Genomic DNA, 13,537 nt, shown 5'->3' on the forward strand with positions numbered 1-13,537 from the left:
GGGGTAATTGTCCATGACAGTGTGAGCATTTAAACATCTGTAACCACCAAAAGAACTGTAGTGTTTGGTGATGAGGTGAATTGGTGAAGACCAATTGCTGTCCAATGGGTGTAGAATGCCTGCCTCCAGAAGTTCGTTAATTTGCTGCCAGGCCGCATGCAACTTAATGGGGTTGAGGCGTCTAACCTTGTGTCTGATAGGAGGGCTGGCAGTGGTAATTATCTTGTGGGTCATACCGTCGGTGACGGAAGAGACTGAGAGCTGCACACGAGGCTGATGTGGAGTTTTGGGACGAGTGGGAAAAGGCAGCACAAGTCATATGCCTAACAAGCGAGTGCAGCATGTGCAACACAGAGTGGAGAGAGGCACGCAGCGACTGTCTCTTGTTAACTTTCCCTCGGGAAACTGGTGCGGGCGAGAGAGATGCTGGCAGCCCGCGAGGGACAGCGATGGCCACCGACTTGCTCAGCTGGCACGCAGGAGAGGGGGAATGTTTATCAACAAGTGGGGCAGCTGCCTTCGTAGTGGGCGTGGTTGTGCTACGCAAGTGACTGTTATTAGAGACAGTGTTTGAAACACGAGGCACTGCGCCTAGTGGGTGCTTGGGCAGTGCAGAGGTCACTGAACGCGAAGTGTCCCATGCAATGAATGTTTTTGAACCAACCTGATGAGTGTTCGAACTGTTGCTTGGCGATGAAGTTTGATCCGGTGAAGGAACTGCGGATTGCAGTTTCAACAGGGAGGTGCGGGCCGCAGTGAGCTCATTGTAAGTGTGAGCAATGTGTTTCAGCTCGTCATTCTCCCAGCAGAGGTGCACCACTGAGTCGTATTCTGAAAGTAGGTTAGTGACGCAGGTCATAGTCTTGCCTATGAGGGTGGAACACCCATGAACTAAATCCCATGTTGCGGCAGAAACGGAACGGCATCTGTGTGTTAGACGGGTGGTGTAACACTGAACACTGGACTACATTCAGGAAGAGCTTGTAATGGGACAAAAAATCCATATCGAAAATTGGTTCATCAACATCGGCGATGTAGAAGGTCCATGGCAAACACAGAGAAGGGAGTAGGTGCACCATCACTTTCACATAACCGACAGTTTGTAACGTTGATGCCTTTACAGCTCCAAGGAGAGACTTTGTCGGCGAAAAGTCCGTAGGAGCCAATGATCGAGGTATGATAAGACATGTCAGCACCAGTGTCAATTACACAGACAAACTGCGATCAAATGTCTGTCACATGTAAACGACCGCTTGGCCGAGTGGACGGAGTGCAATGTTAGGGGACGCCTGTGAAGTTCCCCGCAGGACTCCGTGTCACTTAGTTCCTGCAGTCGGCATTTGGGCATTAGCAAAGTAACCTGCACTTGGCCTCAGCCCCAAAAATCTTGTGGTACCAACAGTACGGATGTGGTGGTGGCGGTGACTGTGATAATAATAGAATTGGAGCAGTACTCGTATTTTGAGAAAGAAGCTCAACAGAATATTTTGACAGACAGTGAGAATATGCTTGAAGGTACTGGATACCAGAAGCAGCTCATGTGAAGCTTAGCTAAACTACTGATGTGGCCAAAAACAAAAATATTCCTTACCATTTAAAATTTAAGTACATACCCCTTCTTTCTGTTGATGCGGAACATTCCTCATTTATTTGCAAAATATTTGCTGAGTGATCACATTCTCACCAGGGGAGAGGGGGGGGGAGGTATGGATCTCTCTATTGCTTGTTGCTACTATATCTTTGAATTTGAGCCACATCTAGTCTACATTTGCATAGTCACTCTTCCAAGTGTAGGAGGAGAATTTAATATTACTTGTTACGGCCATGTTCTGAAGGAGAGACTGAAGTTAATCAGTGTATTCAGTGAGGTGTTTCATGACATATTTCAATGCTTAAGTGTCTTCTTTTGGAATGTTTGTGACTGAATGATTAATTCATGCGTTCTACAATAAATTTTTGCTCTTCAAATTGTAGAATTTTTTGTCACTTTTACAACTATAAATCACATTATTTCCTCAACATTAGTCCCCATTAAAAGTTGTCAAGAGCCTTATCAGGAATACCGAGTGAGGTGGCGCAGTGGTTAGCACACTGGACTCGCATTCGGGAGGACGACGGTTCAATCCCGTCTCCGGCCGTCCTGATTTAGGTTTTCCGTGATTTCCCTAAATCGCTTCAGGCAAATGTCGGGATGGTTCCTTTGAAGGGCACGGCCGATTTCCTTCTCCATCCTTCCCTCACCCGAGCTGGCGCTCCGTCTCTAATGACCTCGTTGTCGGCGGGACGTTAAACACTAATGTCCTCCTCCTTATCAGGAATATTTCTTCTTATTTTTCCAACAGATTCATACTGATGAGAAAACATCTGCATGCTCATACTATCAGTATTTGTAAAGATTCATACATAAAATTTACGAAAACATCAAGGAATTTTATATTTATGTTCATATAGTTTTCTATGCTTGTGAATTTGGGTAGAATATAAACCTTTTTTTTTTTTCCTTCCAAAGTACAACTGAAACTAAACACTCCTGGAGGAAGGGGGAAATTACTACGCCTTTCAGCAACGTAAATTCAAAAATAACATGTTTCTTCATCACTGAAAATGATTATGCCTAAATCACACAAGTACATTGATGATTAGCTGTTTGCATAAGACACTGATACGACTGGACTCCGGCCAGAAGGTGAATCTGTTGTGTCTCAACATGATGTGATTATTATTATCATCATCATCATCATCATCATCATCATCATCATTAACAAGTTTGTTTGTGTGGCCATCTTCTGCAGCAAGCATAAAGATATCTACCTTCTGCCTCCGCCGTGCTGGCCCCGCTGGACTCATTCTCCGGCAAACAAACTTCGGGCATTAAACGAGTCCGTTGGACTGAACCCATGCTAGACACTTTCATGGTTCTTAAAACAGCATTAGCTCACGCAGTGATACTTGCCCACCCTGATCCGTCTGCCGATTTGTTCATCACTACGGACACCAGCAACATTGTGGTCTCGGCAGTATTACAACAGAGCAAAGGCGACACAGTTTCACTACTTCATTTCTTCTCCAAAAAACTGTCTACAGCACAGAAGAAATATTCCACTTTTGCTAGAGAGATTCCTGTCAACGAAACAAAATAGGACGTCACACCTCTCCAACTCTCGGCTAGTTTGGCATCCCTGGGACGTTTCCGTCATGTACATATCAACCTTATTGGTCCCCTGCCTCCGTCAGAGGGCCACAGGTATATCATGTCCTCAATAGACCGAATGTCTTGTTGGGTGGAAGCCATCCCCTTGCCCAACATTACAGCAGAAACTGTGGCCCAAGGATTTGTTCTTCTTGGATCACTAGATTCGGCTGTCCGTCCATCACAACCGACCACGGTCGACAGTTCGAATCTGCACTTTTTATGATTCTCTGTAATCTTTGCAGTATTAAAAAGATCCATACGACAGCCTACCACCTGCAAAGCAACGGGTTGGTGGAACGATGGCACCGCACCCTTAAAACTGCACTCAGGTGCCACAATTCTATCTGGTCTGAGGCACTTCCTTGGGTGTTGCTGGGCCTATGTTCTACATTTAAACCAGATTTACACGGGACGATTTTCGAATTCGTTTTCGACGATAACCCGGTTTTACCTGGGGAACTGATTCTCCCCCAAGATCCCAGGGATTCTCCCTCCTTCCCAGACTTTATCAGAAGGATGCGTGCTCACTTTAGAAACAACCGGCTTTCTCCACCTGACACTTAAATGCTGACGGCACTCAGCTCTTGCTCACAAATCATGCTCAGGGATGACTGACAGACAATCCTTGCAACCCCCTTATCTCAGCCCCTTCGAAGTACTCCGGAGGGGCGAGATGATGTTCGACATTATGATAAAAGATCGCCCGCACCGTTTCTCTACACGTGCTCAAGCCAGCCTTCATAGAGACTGACAACCCCTCTGCCATCCCAGTCGGACTGCCCGATCACGTTCTTTTGACGAACCCACTAATGAGCCCGTTCAACCTATGGTTGGATTTTCTCTGTCCAACAATTCACCACCGCAGTTTGCGGGTTCCTCAGGCATGTCATCATCATCCCCATTCACAGGTTTTGAAGACATTTCAGGTATTAGAGATGCGGACGCCTCATCCTTCGTTTTGTGCTGCAATGTACCACCTGACTGCGTCGATTATGGTGTTAGATAATCGTGTGCTTGTACGGCTCACCAACAACACAGACCTGACCCTCACCGAGGAACTCAACATCAAGATGGTGCACAGCTTGTCCCACCCACAAGAGTGACCCATCATGTGTTCGAGCTTTCATTTCTTCGGACAGTTCAGTCTGCATTTGGGGAAGGCATGCTCACATGCCGCCACCTCTCTCATACCGCTACTCCAGAGTTCAGCGACACATCAATTGATGTCACTGTTTTGCTTCATGGCTATACTGAAAAACCTCATTTGTTATGAAACAAGACTTCCAGTTTCTTGATTCCAAGCAAGATATTAGATACAATCAGAATATTTCCATTTATAGCCTTTTTATAGCAGTACATATTGTTGGTTTCATTTAAGCGCCATTCTTAGCTACCTGTTCTGTCACCTCATTCCAAAATGAGATCATATCCATAGAATTAAATAACGAATTTACAGTATGTACAGCTGTTATTTTCAGATGATCATATGACAGTATAGCTTAAAGGGCTGATGTAAAATCACTCAGTATCACTAGATACTGAAACTCAGCCATTGAACAGAAAGTTGGTGCACTGGAACATTTACGGCACAAATGATGCTGTTGTACCTGCCAAGATTATGGCAGGGGTGGAAAAAAAAGGGCTATATAGACTTAAAACTAAATCTCTTTCTGTTACGTAGTTACCTGCATAAACATGGAGCCAAATCTTTTGCTAGGTACAAGGTTGTGATGGTGTCTATAGGGTTGGCTACTCTCTTCCAACAGACATGTTTTCCCATTAAAATGAGTCTGATGATGAGTCCAATGTGTGAGAAACAGCCACTTATCTAAGCACTTTACTTTCAAGTAGCATTAGAGGTTTGGTATACAGGTGGTAAGAAGAATTCAGACACAGTGAACAATTCCTTTTCTTCAGTCCAATTCTGCAAGGGTCCACAGTTTGCTCTCTGCTCACTTGTTTTAATCATGTGGCTTTTCCATTTTTGTCAGTTGGGAATAATAAGCTTAGCTGTTCCCTTGGTGCTGTTGGATAGGAGTAGGCTACCCTCTCCCTTCTCTCATTATCATACAAGGCTAACATTAACCCCCCCCCCCCCCCCTCCCTCTCTCTCACCGGCACGACTGCTACGGTCACAGGTTCGAATCCTGCCGTGGGCATGGATGTGTGTGATGTCCTTAGGTTAGTTAGGTTTAATTAGTTCTAAGTTCTAGGTGACTGATGACCACAGATGTTAAGTCGCATAGTGCTCAGAGCCATTTTCTCTCTCTCTCTCTCTCTCACACACACACACACACACACACACACACACACACACACACACACACACAGTCATCTAAACGTATCAGATCTTACACATCGGCAAAGAAGTGTGTGTGTGTGTGTGTGTGTGATGAATAGGAAACACCTTTCTAATTAGGGTCTCCCAACCCATCTTGCCACAGAACTTTATATTAAACACTAGCTGTTAGCCACGGATGCTATCACATGTGCGTAGTTTTACTATGATTAAGTGATGGTGAGTAAGTAAGCTGCTGTACAAGCAATAATATTGACTGCCCTCAGTCTGCCTGCTCTCCATCCTCCCAAGCTGTCACAAAGCACAATGCATCAGCATATGCCACATTGTTGCCAAGCAGCACATACAGAGAGCCATGGGCAGGAGTGTGCATCTATGCACCATGCTATTGAAGTAGTGTGGATTAAATATAGTGAACTCAGTAGCAAAAAACAGTGTAAGTTCCAAAAACAGCATAAGCTTTAATGATGTGTTTTGCCTTTTTGAGGCATCTCCAGAATTCCTACATGGGGAAAATACATAAAAGCAAACAAGGGGAGAAGGTTGTAATTTTTTTTTTAAATACTATAAAAACTTTAGAGTGAAGGACATCTTTCACATAGGAACTGTGGGTCATGCATTAGCCAGAAGTAGTCCAATTTTTGGCATGTACCTAAAATGCAAAAGTAAAAGTATTATTAAAAAATTGCCATAGACTAGCAACGAAGAGCCAAATTACAAATTGGTAGTAGAACCATGATAGAGGAGACAATCCTTGCCCTTGGCAAAGGTACGTCTCAGGATGTGTCCTATCAACTGACCCCTTCTTTTAGTTGGGTTGTGCCATAGAATTTCTTTCTGCCTCCCAAATGAATTCAGTACCACCTCATCAGTTAATTTGTCTACCCATGTAATCTTCAACACTCCTCTGTATCAGCACATTTAAAAGATTTTATTCTCTTCTCAGATCAGCAACAGAAAATCAGCAATCATGGTATAGTTGGGCAAAAGCAAAGTTTAAACTGCCAATGGAATTCTGTGTCCCTTTGGCTTGTTTTATAAGATGTGCTGGTGGGAATGCATGAACAATTTATAATCAGTTTGAGTTATGAACTTTCACAGCACATTAAAACTGTGTGCTGGACCAAGAATCGGACTCAGGACCTTTGCCTTTCATGGGAAAGTGCTCTAGCTCGGGTAGCTTAGTCAGCAGCGCACTGGCCCGTGGAGGGCAAACACACCAAGTTCAAGTCTCATTCCGGCAAACGGTTCTGTCAGGAATGTTCGTTTCACCACACACTCCACCACAGAGTGAAAATTTGTCTAGTTTCAGTTATGCTAGTACTTCCTCTCATTGAAATTCACAGGGTCTGTAAATATGATTTAAAGGCTATGTCAAATGCAAAGCGAATCAGGTACAGTGCTTAATAAGCAGTCATGAGGCACCTTCTAATGGCTTTCACTCAAATGAGTTACACCAGCCCATAGTTTCTGGCAAACAGGAATACATAAACTGCTTTGTTATACTCAGCAACTGTCTGTCTTCAAAGAAACAATGAATACCTATGTTCATGAAAATATTCACATTGGCACCTTCTATGATGGATTAAGGAACTGGGTAACATCTTATTGATCTGCATGACTTCTGAGTCCCAGGAACTCTCTCTCTCTCTCTCTCTCTCTCACACACACACACACACACACACACACACACACACACACACACCCACACACACCCTTGAGAACTGTCACTCAGTAACTGTTGCAGTTCCATGGGACGTCTCCTCGCAACATTGTGGCATGCTACGGAAATGTGGTGTGCGTCATCTTGTAGCATGCAACATCTTGCGGCATATGTTGCATGCAGCAGGTTAATTTATACCAAAGCAACATAATTTGATCCACATGTGTTTCTTGCAGTATAATGGATGATAAAGCGATCGCAGCGGTGGCCTACTTGGTACTTGCACATGCAGCTAACAACAGAAAAGAAAACAGTATTTAAAGAAGGTCCACGAAATAGTATCCAAAGAACTAGAAGCAGATGATGGCGCGTTATTTAGTAATTTTATGAGATTGTCGACTGAAGACTTTAATTACTTACTGCAGTTCGCTACACCTCTTATTATAAAGAAAGATAACAACTGCCAAGACAGTATTTCACCAAGAATTCAATGGGCCATCACATTATGATTTTTAGCCATTGGCAATTCATAAAAGTCACTAACGTACTTATTTAAAGCATCATATTCTGCTATTTCCCTCATAGTGCCAGAACTATGTGAATCTATTTCATTGGTGTTGAAGAATTACATGAAGGTAATCATGCAACATCGAATACTGATTTCCTTTAAGTAATGTTTTATTGGCATTTTTAAGCAAATTAAAATCGATATTTAAAAAAAAACTGTTAAAAATATTTATTTCTAAAATTGAATTAATTCAAGCTCTTCTGTTTCTGTTAGAACAAATTCGTCACAATAATTATTGTCCACATATACAATTTCACAGACAGGTTTTGCAACCAATGTTTCAATGCTCGGAGTTTGCTGTTCATACTCCCCCAAGGCTGCTTTGAAAAGAACATTTGAAAATAAGTGCTTGACATATGTGGGAGGTACATGTGCTTCAAGAGCTACATCGCCATCATGTTTTGATACTGTGTCCTCTGTGTCATCAGTCTGAAAAAATAGGGAAAGTAACGAGTATGTTTGACTTTTCAGATTCCAAAGGATACTGAAGAATGGCAAAAGGTAGCAAGAAATTTCAAAGTGAAGTGGAATTTCACTCGCTGCATAGGAGCCATCTATGGCAAACATGTGCAAATTGTGTGTCCTCCGAATACTGGAAGTGAATACATCAACTACAAAAAAACATTCAGCATTTTCCTTATGGCAACTATAGATGCAAATTACTGCTTTCAATATGTAAATGTTAGATGTCACAGGGACAGAAAGAGAAGGGAGGGGGAGAGAAATTTACCTTGGTGAAGGGGAGGGTGACGGAGGGGGTAGGAGGTGATAGAGCAGAGAAGCAGATGGACAGAGAGAAGAGTGGGAAAAGAAGGAGATGGCCATAAGGGCAAGGTAGAGACAATCGGGCAATGCCAAGTTTATTTACCTCATTTATAAAATTAATCAATCTTCATATGTTGTTAATTAACAACTTTGTAAATGATTCATGTCATATTGTTGTTGTTGTTGTTGCAGTCTTCAGTCCTGAGACTGGTTTGATGCAGCTCTCCATGCTAATCTATCCTGTGCAAGCTGCTTCATCTCCCAGTACCTACTACAACCCACATCCTTCTGAATCTGCTTAATATATTCATCTCTTGGTCTCCCTCACGATTTTTACCCTCCACGCTGCCCTCCAATACTAAATTGGTGATCCCTTGATGCCTCAGGACATGACCTACCAACCGATCCCTTCTTCTAGTCAAGTTGTGCCACAAATTTCTCTTCTCCCCAATCCTATTCAATACCTCCTCATTAGTTACGTGATCTACCTATCTAATCTTCAGCATTCTTCTGTAGCACCACATTTCGAAAGCTTCTGTTCTCTTCGTGTCCAAACTATTTATCATCCATGTTTCACTTCCATACATGGCTACACTCCAAACAAATACTTTCAGAAATTACTTCCTGACACTTAAATCTGTACTCAATGTTAACAAATTTCTCTTCTTCAGAAACACTTTCCTTGCCATTGCCAGTCTACATTTTATATCCTCTCTACTTCGACCAACATCAGTTATTTTGCTCCCCAAATAGCAAAACTCCTTTACTACTTTAAGTGTCTCATTTCCTAATCTAATTCCCTAAGCATCACCCGACTTAATTCAACTACATTTCATTATCTTCGTTTTGCTTTTGTTGATGTTCACCTTATATCCTCCTTTCAAGCCGCTGTCCATTCCGTTCAACTCCTCTTCCAAGTCCTTTGCTGTCTCTGACAGAATTACAATGTCATCGGCGAACCTCAACATTTTTATTTCTTCTCCCTGGATTTTAATATCTACTCCAAATTTTTCTTTTGTTTCTTTTACTTCTTGTTCAATATACAGGTTGAATAACATCGGGGAGAGGCTACAACCCTGTACCACTCCCTTCCCAACCACTGCTTCCCTTTCATGCCCCTCGACTCTTTATAACTGCCATCTGGCTTCTGTACAAATTGTAAATAGCCTTTGGCTCCCTGTATTTTACCTCTGCCACCTTTACAATTTGAAAGAGAGTATTGCAGTCAACATTGTCAAAAGCTTTCTCTAAGTCTACAAATGCTAGAAACGTAGGTTTGCCTTTCCTTAATCTAGCTTCTAAGATAAGTCGTAAGGTCAGTATTGCCTCACGTGTTCCAACATTTCTAACGAATCCAAATTGATCTTCCCCGAGGTCGGCTTCTACCAGTTTTTCCATTCGTCTGTAAAGAATTCGCATTAGTATTTTGCAGCCGTGACTTAATAAACTGATAGTTCGGTAATTTTCACATCTGTCAACACGTGCTATCTTTGGGATTGGAATTATTATATTCCTCTTGAAGTCTGAGGGTATTTCACCTGTCTCTTACATCTTGCTCACCAGATGGTAGAGTTTTGTCAGGACTGGCTCTCCCAAAGCCGTCAGTAGTTCTAATGGAAGGTTGTCTACTCCCGGGGCCTTGTTTTGACTCGGGTCTTTCAGTGCTCTGTCAAACTCTTCACGCAGTATCGTATCTCCCATTTCGTCTTCATCTTCATCCTCTTCCATTTCCATAATATTGACCTCAAGTACATTGCCCTTGTATAGACCCTATAATATACGATACTCAAACAATACTAAAATATGAAATGAATAAAATGTAGAATTAAAATTTTTGTGTTGTTTTGTGCTCAATTTTAACACTCTGAAATTATAAGTGAATGTTAATTTGTTAAATCATCGTATTATGACAAAGCCACAGAAAAGTGTGGCCGGTACAGCTAGTACTACAGTATATAATTGTTATTTTAACTTACAGAGTTTAGTTAATGAGACTGCTGCTGAAGATTCGAGGGTTTGCCTGCTGGTTTGTCATGGTGCTGAGACTTGATCCACCTTGCTGCAAATTTTTCTGCATTGAACCAATGCAGTGGAAGTCCATTATTTGAAATGAAAAGTAGAGTTGAAAGTGTCGGAATTTGTAAGTGATTTCTCTGGTCAGTCAGTGTTCAATTCATGGCACTAAATCCGCGTTCACATTCAGCCGTAGATATAGGTATAACTTAGACTGCTTTCACAAGTTCCTTCACAGAATTGGGCATGTGTTGAGGATTTTCTTTATAGATTCGAAAATCTTTAACTAGTGACGCACATGTGCTTTCACGTAACTTAGAAAATCCACCTTATTACACAAGCCTGAAATTGCCATGTCACCATAAAACACACGTTCGCAACCCTCTGAATTTAACACACCTACATCCAAAAAGAAATCCAGGTCCTCAAAGTGGTTTTTTATATTGTCTACCAAAGACTGAAAAAATTTCTTCCGAAATGTCTGAAATCTGTTATATTCATCACAAGATGGTTCTTTAATTAATAGCCCTTTGAATGTGTGCTTTTCCTCCAACTCTTGTAGTATCATCCTAATTTGTGGCAAGTCATTTGTTTTCAGTGTTCCACGAGTTCTTACAGCTACGTCAATTTTCTGTTTTGCTTCAAGGACTGGAGAATTTCTGTTCTGCATAAAGAATGATAATGCTTGCAGAACATCTAGGGCCTCATAAATCATAGCAAATTCCATTACAAGCAACTACTTTGTGAGATGTTTTCGTAAACCTTCAAATTTAGATCTCTCCTGAGTTGATCAAGAACTGTCATGTCTCAGTTTTCAAAAAGATGGACAAGAGAACTGTGACTTTCAAGAAGAGCTCGAACAGCATTAAATGGGAAAGCAACCCAACGTACGTGAAAAATACAGCCTAGTTTTAATAGCTGCGAGGACAATTCTTGTGAAACACTTAGTAGTAGTCTCTGATTTTTGGTACTTCGAGAAAACACAGAATATAAGGAATCCAAATAAACCTGTATACGGTATACATCTGCTACATCATTCATAACATCATGGACAGCTAATTCCACTTTGTGGTTCATACAATGAATGACAGTTATATCCTTATGTAAATCACTATGCAGTAGAGTGGCTACAGCTTTGTAAGGTGCAAACATTGTTGAGGCACCATCTGTTGCGATACCTACAAGGTGGTTTTTTAGTACATCATTTGTAATGCTATACTTTTCAAGAGCTGCTAACAGTGTGCTGAAAATGCATTCTCCTGTCCCACTTTCTAATTCAACAGTGTAAAAAAAAAAAAAAAATTGCATGACAGTTCTTGATCAACTCAGGAGAGATCTAAATTTGAAGGTTTACGAAAACATCTCACAAAGTAGTTGCTTGTAATGGAATTAGCTACGATTTATGAGGCCCTAGAAGTTCTGCAAGTAAATATATTATTAAACAAGTTTTATTGTAAACCGTTGTACTTTCGTCCATCAGGATACTAAAGTTTGTAGCCGATTCTACAAGGAAGTGAGCAAGATTCTTTTTATTTCTTCTCCTACAAACATAATGATATTTCGGGATGCATGGTCAGAATGAAGCATATTACCGACTGATAAACCATTAAGCTTTTGTAGTTCGATTACTGTAGGATACGATTTGAATGATAATTTCTGTTTAGCTATTACAAATGCAAATCTGAACAACGAAGCAGTTGCGATTACTTTTTCTTGATGCTGCTTTCCTCACAACTTTTCACTTTCACTCGTGCATTTTTCTAAACTTTTCTTTTCTTTTATACTCATGATTTCTACGCACTTCATGTGTGATTTGCACTTTGCATGTCCCCGATTTTATCATTTAGTTTTTTGGCATTATTAACAGCTAGAAACACGTTTTCGATACGCACACGCTCACTGCTTTCCACCTTAAGTTCACGAACTTGTGAACACACGGTGCATATTACTAAGTTTTTGTCATTTACAGAAAGCCACAGCTTAGTCTTTTGCCAGTTCTGAAAACGTGATAAGGCAACACAATTTCCTACCTTGAGACGTGTCACAGTTTTCAGTCACTGGGGATTCAGTCTCTTCCCCTGTATTAGCACCATCATTACCGTTTTCTTTTTTACATTCACTGTCTATTTTAACTCTTTTAGCACCACTGTTAGTATCCTGATTGTCAGAGTTTGTGAACTTATCAGGTAATGCACTGCTCTTAAGGAAATCAGAAATTTTGCTTTGTTTGAATGACATCCTGAAATTCTGTAGTTCTTACAGGCCAGGACACAGTCAACTCACTAATGAAGCTACTGTAGCGGGAACGTGTGAAGATTGCGATGCTGGGGAGCCTGTGTTAAGCTCCACCGACGTGGTTCGCGGCTAGTGAAGTCAGACTGTCCGATCCCGTCTGGTAGGTACTGCTGTTCACTTTGCACTACTTTGTGCTTTCGTCCCAGGCGCATTAGTCTGTGCCATACTGTTGCTAACGGTAAATGTTCGTACACGTACCGGGCCAGTCACCACCCTGTGTCAGGGCCCGGGGTGGGAATTTCAGCCACTAGCACACCCCACTGTGTAGTACGACTGCCACACTACTTCCCTCTCAAGCTCGCAAGTAAACGGATGACGCACCTTAGACGAAAGCAACAATGACAACATGAGAATGATGGTTTAGTTCTACATGTTTTGAAATGCTAAACTACTACATAACACTTTTTTTCAAAATTAATAAGCAAACATATTAATAGTAAGACTGTATTAAAAACTTTCAGTGTTCGGCTCCATGCATTTAAATTATATAAGTTTTACTCCAGTGTGCGGGAAATAAACATCCCAGGTTGGGATGCATAAACTAAAACCATAGGAGGGGATGGTCTGATGCAAAGGGGGGGGGGGGGGAGGGGGAATCTCCCCATTCCCCCCTGCAAATTGCACACCGGCTATAAAAATTGTGGATTGATTCAAGTCTCCAGACATGTTCCTAAACAATTTTCTTGAGGAAGTGTCTTCTGAAAACCTTCACTACATGGTTGGAAATGATAAACTGGTGCA

Source organism: Schistocerca gregaria, chromosome 2 (genome assembly GCF_023897955.1).
Source record: "Schistocerca gregaria isolate iqSchGreg1 chromosome 2, iqSchGreg1.2, whole genome shotgun sequence".
NCBI lineage: Eukaryota > Metazoa > Arthropoda > Insecta > Orthoptera > Acrididae > Schistocerca > Schistocerca gregaria.